The sequence below is a fragment of the Chiroxiphia lanceolata genome, chromosome 2, assembly GCF_009829145.1.
Source record: "Chiroxiphia lanceolata isolate bChiLan1 chromosome 2, bChiLan1.pri, whole genome shotgun sequence".
Taxonomy (NCBI): Eukaryota; Metazoa; Chordata; class Aves; order Passeriformes; family Pipridae; genus Chiroxiphia; species Chiroxiphia lanceolata.
The window spans coordinates 14751683-14764923 of record NC_045638.1 but is presented as its reverse complement, the minus strand read 5'-3'; the positions used below and the strand labels follow the sequence as shown (position 1 = coordinate 14764923).

General features: G+C 39.5%; 1 protein-coding gene and 1 long non-coding RNA gene across 3 annotated transcripts in view; one reads left to right on the top strand and one right to left on the bottom strand.

The window, feature by feature from the left end:
* Positions 1-3357: 3357 nt before the first annotated feature.
* On the top strand, positions 3358-9165 carry LOC116783460. The gene is made up of 3 exons (XR_004355694.1): positions 3358-3573; positions 4555-4663; positions 9039-9165. It is a non-coding gene; the product is annotated as an uncharacterized LOC116783460 (long non-coding RNA).
* Positions 9166-9322: 157 nt separating this feature from the next.
* Positions 9323-13241, bottom strand: part of SMPX (small muscle protein X-linked) — a 41296-nt gene continuing 37377 nt past the window's right edge. For both annotated transcript variants that reach the window (XM_032678978.1, XM_032678979.1), the window contains exon 5: positions 9323-10406. The gene's annotated coding sequence lies outside the window, so the exon portion shown is untranslated. The remainder of the gene's footprint in view (positions 10407-13241) is intronic.

The following is a 13241-nucleotide window of genomic DNA, read 5'->3' as shown; positions in this document are numbered from 1 at the left end:
TGAAAGGGGTAGGAGATTAAAAATAAATATTTATGCTTCAAATTCTTTAAAATTACAAGTAATGACATTATTAATATTTTTTGAGGTCATGTAATGACAGCAATACACTAGTTTAGGCCAAAGTTGACAATCTTGAGAGTGTGCAATCATCGCTTCCCACCTTTCAACCTGTTCTAGTCTTCCTCTTTGCTGAAATATGATCCAACAAGCAAGTTACCACAAAGCAAATTTCCTTAATTTGCACTGTGCAAATGACAACTCTGAACAAAGAAAACTTGATTTTAAAATGTAAGTACGTTTATATTTGTAGAGCTGCAGATAATCACTCTGCCTACACCTTTAGCTCACAATAACATACGAATATGCCTATGGCCCTGGTTAAAAAAAAAAAAAAAGTCAAAATATTAGCTTCAAAACTAGACCCAAGGCACACTTCCAGCCCATCACTACACAGGGAGACACTATGCACTGCTAGTATAGCACTTTCATTACAGTAGCCTAAGCCAAAGCTTTTAAAAAGATAGATTGTTTTAAGTAAATTCTCACATACTTCCCAACATCAGCACCCTAGTGTCATTTCTGGGGTTGGAAATTACACTATCTGGAAAGAAAATACTCCAGTTCAGGAGGTACATTGAAGTAGCCATATCCACTCACTTCAGACACACACTAGCTTATGTGTAAAATAAAAAGCAGTCTGTGTAAACAAACTGCACACCCTGTTATTTGTACTACTCCTGACTATGGATAAGATGCTGTAAGTTGAAATTATAAAAAGAAAATGAAAGCAATCACCATATAAATAACCTGTTTGTTTTTCCCCAAGCAGGTTTATTTGGCCTTGACAATATAAAATAGCTGTTAGAAGTCTGACAGATCTTCTGCAGGAAGGTGTATTTTGCAATTTTCTTCAAATGAGCTTTGTGATCTAATGAGTATTTTTCAGTTCAAAGTTTACAGAGTTATATGGAAATAGAGGCTGGTTTTGATTCCTTTGAAGCCAATAGGAATTTTGCCACTAACTCTGGAAGAAGCAGAAATGGAACTTTCTTAGCATAGAGAAGCTTGGGGAGCTGTTTTACCTTAGTTTTTCAGCCTTATATAACATCTTTCTCACTTAAAAGCAGGGTATATTCAGCTCCCAATGTTCCTGTTGTAATAAAGGTCATTTTAAAGATCAGACCCTTTACAACTGAGCCCCTTATCTGCTATAGAGGAGAGTCTGGTGAGTTTCTATATGCAGCACATTATTTTTAATGTGCTAACTCTTGATGTGTATATATTACATCAGTGGTCTCTATGGGATGAGCAGGCCCTGCTGAGCAAGGATGGGGAAGGGCAGCAAAAATCTCTGCTAGGATGCTCCCATTCTACAGCTTTCACTGGTGCTTTAAGGAGCAGAGTCTTCAGACAGCAGTGTTACATGGCTGCCCACACTGTCACTACTGCTGATTTCACTTTGGTTACTTCAGAAGTGTGATTATTTCCCACTGCCTCACCTTCTGGAAATGTTTCATTAAATGATAAAAAGGTAGAGTTTGGTCTTTTTTTTTTTTTTTTTTTCAGCTAGGCAGATAGGGCATTCTCCTGACCTTTCCCATATTTTCAGAAAAGAATTAATGGAGAAAATATGCAATTCTAGAGTTTCTGGGATTGCAACATACGCCACAACCTCCAGAAAAGAAGTACTGCAGAGAACTTAAGTTCCCGTAGGCCATTCATGTTTTTCCATATATTGAAATTCTCATCTACAAAGACAGACAAGAGAATAAATAGGCATAGATAAGACATCAGAAGCAAAAGTGTTCAGGGCATTTCCAAAGTCAAAAAGCACAGTTAGAGGGCAGGGTCCCTTCAGGCAGCTAAACAATCCTAATGGCCATTGCTCCTCACGAGAATGTCCTTCCTCCTTACTAAAATGCAGTGGTTCTGTTATCAAGACGGCACCAAACTGTCCGACCTGGCTCAGGACGGTGCTGTGCACAATGGGCCATTAGAAGCACTCAGAAAGTGCTGGAAACTGCGGTCCCATGAGGCCACTGCTGTCAATCACTGCAGTAAATAAATCTTTTTACTCTTAATTGTTTGGGTTTCTCTTAGAAACAAATATCTACCAGCTTCTGATTTGCACAGTTTTCCAAAGGTCACAAGTGCCATCTGCAAGGGGAGCCAAACTATTCAACTTTGAACTATTTAACCTTGGCTTCCTGTGCAAGCCTACAGTGCCATAAAAGCAGGCATCACTATCTGACTTATGTGTAAGGATGGAGGGGTAAAGTTCTTCTCCACTTGGCCCATTTCAGCATGTTATTTTTAAAAGCATATGTGTTCAGTGATGAAAATAGATACCTTCATTCTGCTTATCCTTTTGGAAGGGTTTGATGTGTTGGATGCTAATCACTTTCTTATTTAAAAGGTATAGATGGAGTTAAGAGGATTTTCTTGTAATTGTTATTAGTGGTAAAAGTTTGTACTAAGAATAAAAAAGGTTCAGGTTTTCCAAAACTGCTTTAGTCCTTCAACATCCCCTACACAACTACACGTAGTAACCTGTAGCTGCAGAAAAGCTTCAACTCATCTTAGCTACTAGTCTCAATTTCCTAAGCCTAATCAGACAATAAATGCTTTGTCGTGATTTCTTATACCTACCTTTCACTTCATCATGACTGAAAATGCAAATCAGGAGAATTGTTGGGGAAGCTATAATCAAATTTTGTGCCTTGATTATTTTCATCCTCTTTTCATTTGAATGACATAATTTCTAGTTACACCAATCACCCGCATACTCATCTGTTTGAAGATGAGCTTGTGAAGACAGTAAAATGTGTGCTGAGCTACACTTTCTGCCTGGTGCAGTGGTTTTGGGTTTGACTTTTAAACTTTTAGTCATTTATCCTCTTCGTTTTTTCCCTTGATTTTGGTCTGTTCTCCAGTGGAGAAGGTGAAGCTTCACATGACTGGGAACTACTAGTTCTTCTAACTGGGATCCTTTAGCTCTTGCTTGGGTTCAGCAAGAACCAGCTCACTTTCTTTCAAGACTCATTATTTTTGTCATCTGACCTAGAAAAATCACAACAGACCAAGGTCCCCACTTCAGAGCCCCTTTCATGTAGGTCAGTCATGTCCTGGGAAATACAGGGTTTGCTTTCTCACCTCTGGGATGGAAATTGATAGAGTTGGCCTAATTTTCTCATGTGATTGCTCTAGTGAGTGTCGTACGTTTCCTGAACAGGCATGAAGTGTAATATCACAGATATATGCTACATTTATGCAGGCCAATAATAACAACTTTAAATTGAGAAAGAGTTTCTGACAGTAAAGATAACAAAAGGCTAGGATAGGTTGCCTAGGGAGATTGTGAGGTTGCCATCACTTATGACATCATCTTTAAAGTGTGCTGTAAAGAGTATATTCCTTAAAAATCTGCCTGGAATTAGGCTTGGAGGCAAAAAGATGAATTAGATGGTGTTTTGAATCTCTCTGAGGGCTGTACTCAAGGATCTTCTGCTCCTAATAAGTATTCAATCACAAAGTCTTCTGAACAAAGTCCTCAGGGCTTGGTGATTCACACAAGTGATTTTCTAAATGGAGGTGCTTTGCTGAAAAACAAAAGCCTTAAACAGGAAAAAGCCTGGGATGCATGGTAGTGTGTGATGCTTTGGAGCCGCCATAATTACTCCGATTGCAAAATTTACTAAGTATGTCAGTAATATGAAAATGTACATGACTAAGGCATGCAAAGTGCCTGCCTTAAAGCACTGCCTCTCTTCACAGGAAGAGCCTTTGGAAGGTCATCGCCCAACATCACTGGTGTTTAAAAAGCTGCCGTCCCAGGGATGTCATGACTTGAGCACTTCTGCTGAGATCAATCCATAAAGAATGCATTTTTTTACAACTGACTGGAGTAGTATGGAAATTAACTCTACCATTGCTGATGTCAGAGTTGTTTTTTTCTTTTTTTTTTTCTCCTCTACCTGACCTAAAGATAAATAAAATGGGTAGCTTTCTGTCTGAGATTAAATTAGTAGAGAAGAAATAGTTCTCGTTCTGAATATTAGTAATTTGCATTTTTGAATGTCCCTTTCCTTTGGTTGTTTTTCCTTGAAAAGATGGAGCAAGGTATGTAAAATATCAGTAAGCAAAAAAAATCAATAAGCAAGACTCTAACAGCAGTCATATTCTTCTGTCTGATTCATCCTGTCCCATACCAAGCCAATAGAAGTGCAGGAGGGAGACCCCCTTGAGGAGTTGGAAGCTGCCCTTGGTAAAGGTTTGCCAGATCATGCAACACCAGTGTGACTGCTGGGACACAATGAGCCAAATTCTGGAGGAATAATGCCTCCTCCACATTGATATACATCTGCATTTCCTGAAATAACCATGCCATCCTGCAATGGAAAATCACCTCCTCAATGTGCTGGTTCACTTGCTGCTCAAGCAGGACAGAATTATTTCACAGCGGAAAACACAGACACAATAAAGAAGCCCTCAGAGGGATGGGACAGTCCCAGATTTGTGGGGAAGGACTTGAAATCCTGGGCTTTTTCCCCATAGATGTGAGGAGCTCCCTGAAGGACAGCAGGGCAGGAAGCCTTGACTAAGCGGGCTGGATGGGGGCAATCAGAGGAGACACCAGGCTGTCAGAGCTTAGGCCCTGATGGAGGTAAGAGGAGGGAAGGAGAGACACCCAGTCCTTTCCCCCTGCCTGCCTGGCCTGACACTACCCCAGCAGGATGAGGTATGAGAGGCTGTGGTCCCACCTGATGTCTTTCTGAATCAAGCTCCTCTAGAGGTCATGATCTGCTGGGGCTCTTTTCCGGGTGGAGGTTGGTGGTCCATGAGCTTTATACATGGTGCAAAACAGCACAGCTTCATCTGCATCTGCAGATGACTTGGCCACTGGGTTTTGGTCAGGAACGTGGCTGATTTCAGCTGCCTTGCTGGACACGTGGCATAGGCAGAGGATGTTCCTCTCCACCCAAGGGCTAGGGAAGAGCCCAGATGCCCTATTTGTATTAGGACTATATGAATTTGATGCCGAATGAATTTTCTCAACTATGTGGTGCCATCCAGTGTTATTTCCCCAATCTCTGCAAAGCTCTTACCTGTTGCACTGCCCCACTTGATTGCTCTTATTTTGGTCAGTAGCATTTTATTGGAGAAACAGTCAAAGCAGGGAATTAAGAGGTGGCCTCATTTAGAGGTGATAGGGCCTGAGTCACTGGGATGCCATTCAGGCATGAGGACAGACTGTGAAGGCTTTCAGATCACATGTGCTCATGACATTTAGAAGAGGTGGGTGACCTCATAGGAGATTATCTGAGAGACCTAAACTGGCCATAGAAAATGGCATTGGAGGCCTTCATTTATCCTCACTAACCTTCGGCAATAAAAACAGAGAATGAGCACATGGATGTGCATGCAGGAAGTATGCAAGAAGTGCTAAGAACATTGTGAAAGCCAGATGGCTGGTAAGCCATACCCCAGCTCCAGTGACACATGGCTGTCATGGAAAGAGGGAGGAGGAGGACACTATGTGTTTCACAGGACAGAGGGCTTTATTTGCTTTTTTGTGTGAGTGCATTTGCTACCTGTCTGTGCAACAAGACATTTAAGGATTTGTGATCCTTTCCTAGTTTCTGTAGGAAAGCACAAATCTGGATATTCTCCTGACCGTCCTAATTCTGGGTACAGCCACCAGACCAGGGCCAGACTCGTCAGCAACTGTGACAGCAACCAGCAAGACTGTGAAGTAGAGCCCTATTTATTCAAACTACACCGCTTCCTCCATCATGCATCCAGCATTTCCAAATTAGCACTTCAGAACACACCAGGACTGCTGGTGGGGAGCAAGGAGCAAGATGGTTTTCCTAAGTTCAGTAACAATAAGGATACAAAGGGCCTTAAGGTTTGTCCTCGAGTCTTTGGCCTTCTCTAAGCATTTGTCTGTCATGGTTCAGTCCATCACGTACCTTTCACCAGCCTACTCGCGTCAGGGCTTGGATTATCAGTCTCCTTTTAGAAGAGAGATCTGTTATGACCCATTACAACCCTGCACATGATCAGCTATGAAAGTGTTAAATGACGATGAAGAACCACTGTATTAGATGAAGATTACTCTCAATAGAAACTATTGCAGTACCTGTAAAAAACATTTACTATGGATGCAGCATCTGTAAGAAAGACAAATCTAATTCCAGTTTCACTAAAAATACAGCAAAGGGTTAGATCACTTTTCACCGCATGACATCCAGACAGAATCAAATTTAATTAGTTACCAGACAAGATTTACCATCCTCCAGTGCTTATGAAACCCACAGTTGGTATCAGGGCCAGAACATTCTCACTTCGCTATTGCACTTGCAGTTAGTCACCAGTCTCCTGTAGGACGTCTTTGAAAACATTCACCTCATAGATTACTGCAAAGTAACATAGTGTGAAGCACAATATATGAATAGGTGTGCTTATTTTATTAGTGGCTTCAGACTGCTTCCAAAGACACAGGAAAACTGGATTTTGCCAGGTTCAACTATCCTTATATCCAACCCTTAGTTTTTTGTCTCTAGAAAACATTTTATCTTGGGACTGCAGTACTTTCTGAGGACTGAAGAGTTGGATTTAGAGGGAGTTTTCTTTCTAGTTATTCATGCACCAGTAGAACTAGGCAGCTCATATACCAAAATCAGGATTTTTTTTGCCAAGCGTATTATTTAATCTGCAAAAACTCAAATTAAATATGCACACATTAGAGAAACTGAAACTTAGTCACAAGGGCAAAAGAAAACTGTTTCAATATTTTGCCCCTGAAGCTAAAGAAAAGATACAACTCTTTTCCGTGGAAAGCCTTCTGTGAGTCTCTTCTCTCAACAACAATTTCTTATAATAAATAATGGCCAGATATTCATTATGTCTTCTCATAAATAATTTATTGACTGCAAGAAACAAGAGATAAATAAAAGGACCTTCTTTATCACCCTTGTGATTGCACTGAGCACGGTCCTGGTGAGATGCCATTGAACTCAATGAACTGTGCCTCCAGACTTTGATTTTGGGTATTCAGATGCATGAACACAGTTGCATGTAACTGCAGATGTTTTACTCATACAGTAAGTAAAGCAATACAGTAGGGCCTCACTTTTACTAGTTTGGTTTTTTTTACTACTTGCTTTTATTACTAGCTTACACCACCAGAGAAAAGGCAGAATTGCCAGTTTAGTTCTATAATTCAAGTTAATGCATTAATCCAAGCCTCCAGAGTTTTAAGGCGACACTATTTGTCTTAGAAATGCAGAAGCAATATAATCTTTTAATTTGAAGTGATTAAACCAGAGTAACCAATGGAAATACATTCAAACTCACAGAAATTTGTAGGTACCAGTAATTTTTATTATAACTTTACCTTTATCTTTACCTCTGAACTAAATGTGTTTGGATTATTTCTCTGCAGATGATCAGAAAAATCATTAGAGTGTGTTTTTGTTCACTGGCAAACAATTAAAAGCCTCTTACCAAATGTGTTGGGATCTTGCTATCTCATCAGACTAAAGCCTTTGCTGTGGGCACCGCATGACAACTATTTCTGTTTTTCTAAAAGAACATGTTGCCACCACACAGTTGATCCATTTCTCTTTATTAAAGAAATCTCTTTTTTGGCATTAGGACAAAAAGAACCCAAAACTGGGTGTGTTATATGCACACACCTTATATGCACAGTGCTTGATGACACAGGGACAGTACTGTCACATCAGCACCATATGGAGACCAGAGCACAGGGGTGATGGTGAAATCCAGTTTTATTTCATGGGTTCCCCATTAAGCAGGTTAGGGGTTATGGGATGGAGGAGAGTTTCTCTCTCTCTGGTTCAGTTGTGATAACTATTTATTTTGATTACAACCATTGACCTGGCTCCACTATCTGGGGGTGGTCATGTATCATCTCATTATTGAGGTGTTAGTATACACCTGTCAGTGAGTTTGGCTCAAACTGATAAAAGCTGCCATGTAACCACATGAAATACACATGGTTTTAGCATAATCTGATGTTATATGTTTCTGTGCTCATGCTTCGTTGTAAGACCTCAATCCTTCCCTAAATGTGTGCCAAAATCTAACATCTGGGGGACAGAATTTCCCATGCCAGAAGTAATATGCAGAGTTGTTTGGGCCATCGTTCGTTGGTCTGTGTATGCCCTACAGTCAGACCATTTAATAAGGCTTAAATAAAAAATAACATCACTATCACATGATGGTTCAGACCAGTTGTAAACAATTTGCTAGCTGAGACACAGAGAGCCCTCATAGCCTCCATTTTTTCTAGTGCTTAATTTCTAATTTCTTGTTTTATTAAGGATTTCTTGTAGTCCTAATATCTAACTCAGGGTTCTCACTGATCTCCACTCGCCATTAGCTGTCAGCTTCAAGAGAGTCTAAAATTATTTTATATTTTGAATTTTCATTTAAAACGAAGATGAAGTTCAGAAAAAATATTCTTTGTCTCTGCCTGGTGCCTCCTCACTATTAAAATGTTTCAGTGGCTCCTGGTGGTACCTCCCCATTTGGGAACAAGAAGTTGAAACCTGGCAAAAGAACAACACTTCTCTGTCAGGGATGTTTTTTTTTCTTTCACCTACACATTCAGATGTGATGACTGGGATGTGGTCCCAGCTCTCCCCATCTCCTGGAATTTACACCATGAAGTTTCCTATCTATGAAAGGAGGGGGAAAATGAGGCTTTACCTTTCAGCTGTTCTCTGAAATGATAATTTTTAAAGTGACTAAAGAATAATAAAAGCTGAGGCCTTGACTCATGCTTTTGGATCAAGGGATTGTGTGTTTTCTCCTTTTTATCATCTCCATGCTGGCAGGACCAATGTAATTCAATATCAGTGACTGATAATGCAGTGTTGGGGGAAGTTGTTAGTTTTTGATTGAATAATTAATTGAATAAATAATTGAATGTTAATCTTATTGGTATATAAATGAAAGATGCTCCTGATGCATTCCATCTCTTTGCACTTCCATTTCAACTTGTCTTTCAGGGATGTTCACCTCCAAGGAATGCATTAAGGGAAATCAACCATGAACACATAAGGATGTAGTAGGAGAGTAACCAATGTTGGTATTGCATATTCAAAGTAAACAATACAAGAATGTCCTTTTAATTGAGCTGCAAGGAGTAGAGTTCCTCTCTAATTTCCTGTACAAAAGATTGCAAATATGTGAAAACTTAAAATTCAAAAATATTATCTGTTTGCTTTTGTGTTATCTCATGGGGCAACAAAACTTAAATTGGTGCCATAAGCAATATTCACCTTGAAATCTGTTTTCTAACCAGAATGGTTATCTTTATTTTATTTGAATAAACAAGAGCCAGGCAGAGAGTTTCAGAGCATGTAGAACAGTTTCAATCAACATTAGAAGAATATTATTAAAAAACATCTCCTTATATCCCTTTGCAGTAAATAACATGAGAGACCAAGGAGACACAGTGTATTAAATTTCTCCAGCAATAAGATCTTATTTTCAAAAATAGAATATGCATTGAACAGTCTTTTTTTTATTTACAGTCCATATAAAACAAGAGTCAAGGATTAATTATTCTATGTAAGAATTGCTGTGATAACACATGAATTTTGCCCAGCATCCATATTCCAGTGTCCTCTTTGTATTTGGGTTTTTCAAGATAATGATCCTTCAACCTATATTCATGAGCATATTCCATCAAAGCTAGATGACTTGTTTATTTGAATAAACAAGTTTTCTCTCAGCTAACTCCATCTTGTATTTTCATTGTATAAAGTAAAGGTGATGCATAAGTATCAGAACATCAGTGTATTTTAGATTCTCAAGAAAAAGAAACACTTTGGCTCTACAACAAAAGAAGAATTTTGCTAAACTCATCAGAAAGACCATCTCTTTTAATATTTTCATTTCCTTTATTACACATGATACATGATTCCTCTTCTATAACCAGGAGTACACAACAGGAAATGAGATGTTACACTCCTCATTCATTCTGCATTTTGTCAAATAATTTTAAAACTCTGTCCACATTGACATTTTTCAAAAAGAAAGAAACCAAATTAATTGCAAATAGTATTATATTTTTAGAAAGTATTTATTCTACTTTTGTTCCAACTTCAAGTTACACTATTCCCCATTCTCAGGTCAAAATCATTCCTGTACATATACACATTCATTGCTAGTTGCTGTGGTCTGTTTTATTTCAGCAGTACTTTCCTATGTTAAACAAAATGGACAACAAGAAAGTGTTGATATAAATGTACAAAGAGGATGCTTCCTATGGGATACTGAACAGTTAGGAAGTTCATAGTCTTCATACAAATATATAAAAAATTTCAAATTATCTCCATTCCTTGGAATCCATTCGATTTCACTTGTCAGACCTGTGTGACAAACACAAAACCAGAAATTAATCATTATCCAAGCACTCACGTGTATTTTCAGACCACGCAGAAAAGCACCTGTAAGTTGTGGAGTACACTCCCCACACCTGCAATTTTGCTCTCGCTGACTGTACTTGTTTACAACCAAGCTCAGGGAATACAAATCTTTGTGATCCAATAGATTTTTCCACCTACTCTCCAAATCTGATGGAACTTCATGACTCTGTTAAGAGCTCAGGCCTTTAAAGCATCAATTTATAAAAATCAAAATTTTACCTGTAAATTCTCTTCACTGATAAGCATATATGTATATGGGGGGGTTTTTAACTGCTTTTGTTATCCTCTTCTCTTACCTTCTCTTTCTGCCCATTAGAGTCCTTATTGGTAAGTAAGCCTCAGTCTTTGTCTACTGTCCAAACTGAACAGTCTTGGGGATTTTCAGTCTCTCTTCTTTTGGTAGTTTATATGTTCCTGTAACTACTTTTGTCACAGCTCCACTCCTCTCCTATTTCTACTTTAATTCTCATGACTGAACTGCACTGAGGACAGTATTCTAGACATAGTAGCAAAGTATTTTCTGTGTCGTTTGCATAAATCCCACTAGAGTTAATGTATTTATTTATCTAAAGCAAAGTTGAGGGCAGGGTGGGGGGAGTGCTTAGCTGCTGTCTGGGGAATGATCAGCAATCTCCTTTGACCTATCTACAGTGACTCTTTCCTGCATAGTCACAGCTAATTTGAAGCCAAGCATAGGGCCTATTTCTGTCCTCTTTGAAGTTAAGAGATACCAGTGGTTGCTGTTGATATTGGTGGTTCCAGACAGTGCAATATTGAGTAAAATAGGTTTTGCAATTAACTTTCAAAAGGTCAGCATATATGTTTAATCAGCTAAGATGTGAGTATTTGAGGTGGAGGAATATCTCTATTTTTGGTAAATTTTATTGAACTCATGAACTTTTAACGTATGTTTAGAAAATAGAGAAAAAGTCACAGGACAGAGAAAAAAATGACAAAATTCTATATCTCGTGATGTGTTACATAAAGTGAGCTTTTGTTGTGCTCCTGAATATGTGTAGGCTCTGCACATCTGAACAAATACTGGAGGGACATTCAGAAGGCTGAGATTTCAGAAGAAACGCTTTCAGAAGAAACACTTCCTTGGAGAAGAGAGGTGCTATTAAGAGAAACCTTGCATTACTTACACTGACTGCTTGAATGTGTTGTCAACTTTTGAATAAAGAAGTCAAAAGTTAATTAACTTGTCCTGAAAAAAAGTGAAGGGGTGTCATTTTCTGCAGTGAAGAGGTCATAAAACCACATGTAGAGCTACTAGCACTCTCTGTGGGCATTAGCAATCAAACAATGTAGCTGTTTCATAGCCAGATTCAGTAAGGCAGTGCACTCTTCTGTTTCAGCTGAAATTTCCTTCCAATCAGGTAATCCTAGGTAACAAAATCCAACTTTAAGGCTGTGTTTGATGGCTCCCTGGGATATGCATGCACGTGTAATCCTGTCCTATGTAATTACCGCCTGCCTACACACATCCTCCCAGTGCTTCAGCATTCAGGATTATTCTCCTTTCTCTTTCAAACTGTTCTGTGCCTGTTCCTGAATAAAACAGGGTGGCTGTTTTCAAGTGGTGTGTGGATAAAACATTGTTGGCTATAATTGAAGTCAAGTGCTCAAGCCTGGGATTGGGAGGAAGAGTGTTCAGGGCACATCAGGCTCATCTGAGCATAGTGGGGTCCTTGGTGTCACAAGTGTTTTCTGATCCTTCTGCTGAAATAGGCCACTGGTAGTTTCTGCCTCCAAATACATTGTGGGCAGGTTTGTGTCATGATGGGCAGCTGTAATTTCGCATTCTGGTTTTTAGGATTACATGATTTTTTTTTTGATACCTTTCTAAAAGATTCAGCATCTTAGATGGTAAGGCTGTGTTTTCTGCTGGCGTCCTCCTGGATAAGGCATCTGCCCTGCATGGGAGCTCCATGCTTATCTTCTCCAAGTAGTTTAGCCTTTCCTTATTTCCTGAGTTCCTAATGCCAACTGTCCTGTGTTGTGCACATCAAGCCCCCAAGGATCTCAGTAATGCAAAGAAGAGCACAAAGCCCTTGGGTAAAAAGAAGATACAGACTTTGCTCACTGATGCCCAGTGACAGGGCAGGAGACAACAGACACAAAGTGAAATACAGGGAATTTCATCTAAATAGTAAACAAAACTTTTTTTACCATCAGAGTGGTCAAACACTGGCACAGGTTGCCCAGAAAGGTTGTGGAGACTGCATCCTTAGAGATATTCAAAATCCAACTGGACATGGTTCTGAGTAAAGACTCTGTCCTGAGCAGGGAGTTGGACTGAATGGTCTCCAGAGGTTCCCTCAAGGCTCAGGCAGTCTGTAAATCTGGGAAGAGCCTTTGTCTGTTCCAAGGGAAGCTATCCTCCACTCACAAGGGCCATGGTAGATTCATGGGCCAGGTACAAGGTTCCTGCTTGCCCCTGCTTAGCTGTGGAACTGCTAAGAGAGTTTACAAACTAAAACAACAAGGTGTTATATAATGTCTCACCGTGTTGCTAACAATCCAAGTAATCTGGCTGCTGGGATTACTTTTAGCTACATGCTCCCTTTCTTCAAATACTCCTTTGTCCCTCCTTTGTTTCCTCATAGTTCCCAAACTTTTCACACCCAAATGCCAGTGAAATTAATATTAATATCACTGAATACCTTTATGACCTCAGAGCTGAAAGGTCCCAACTGGCATCACAACCCAGACAGTGGAGCAAGCACCTCTCTTCTTCCCCCATCCCATGACACAGGTCTCTCACAAGGCACTGGA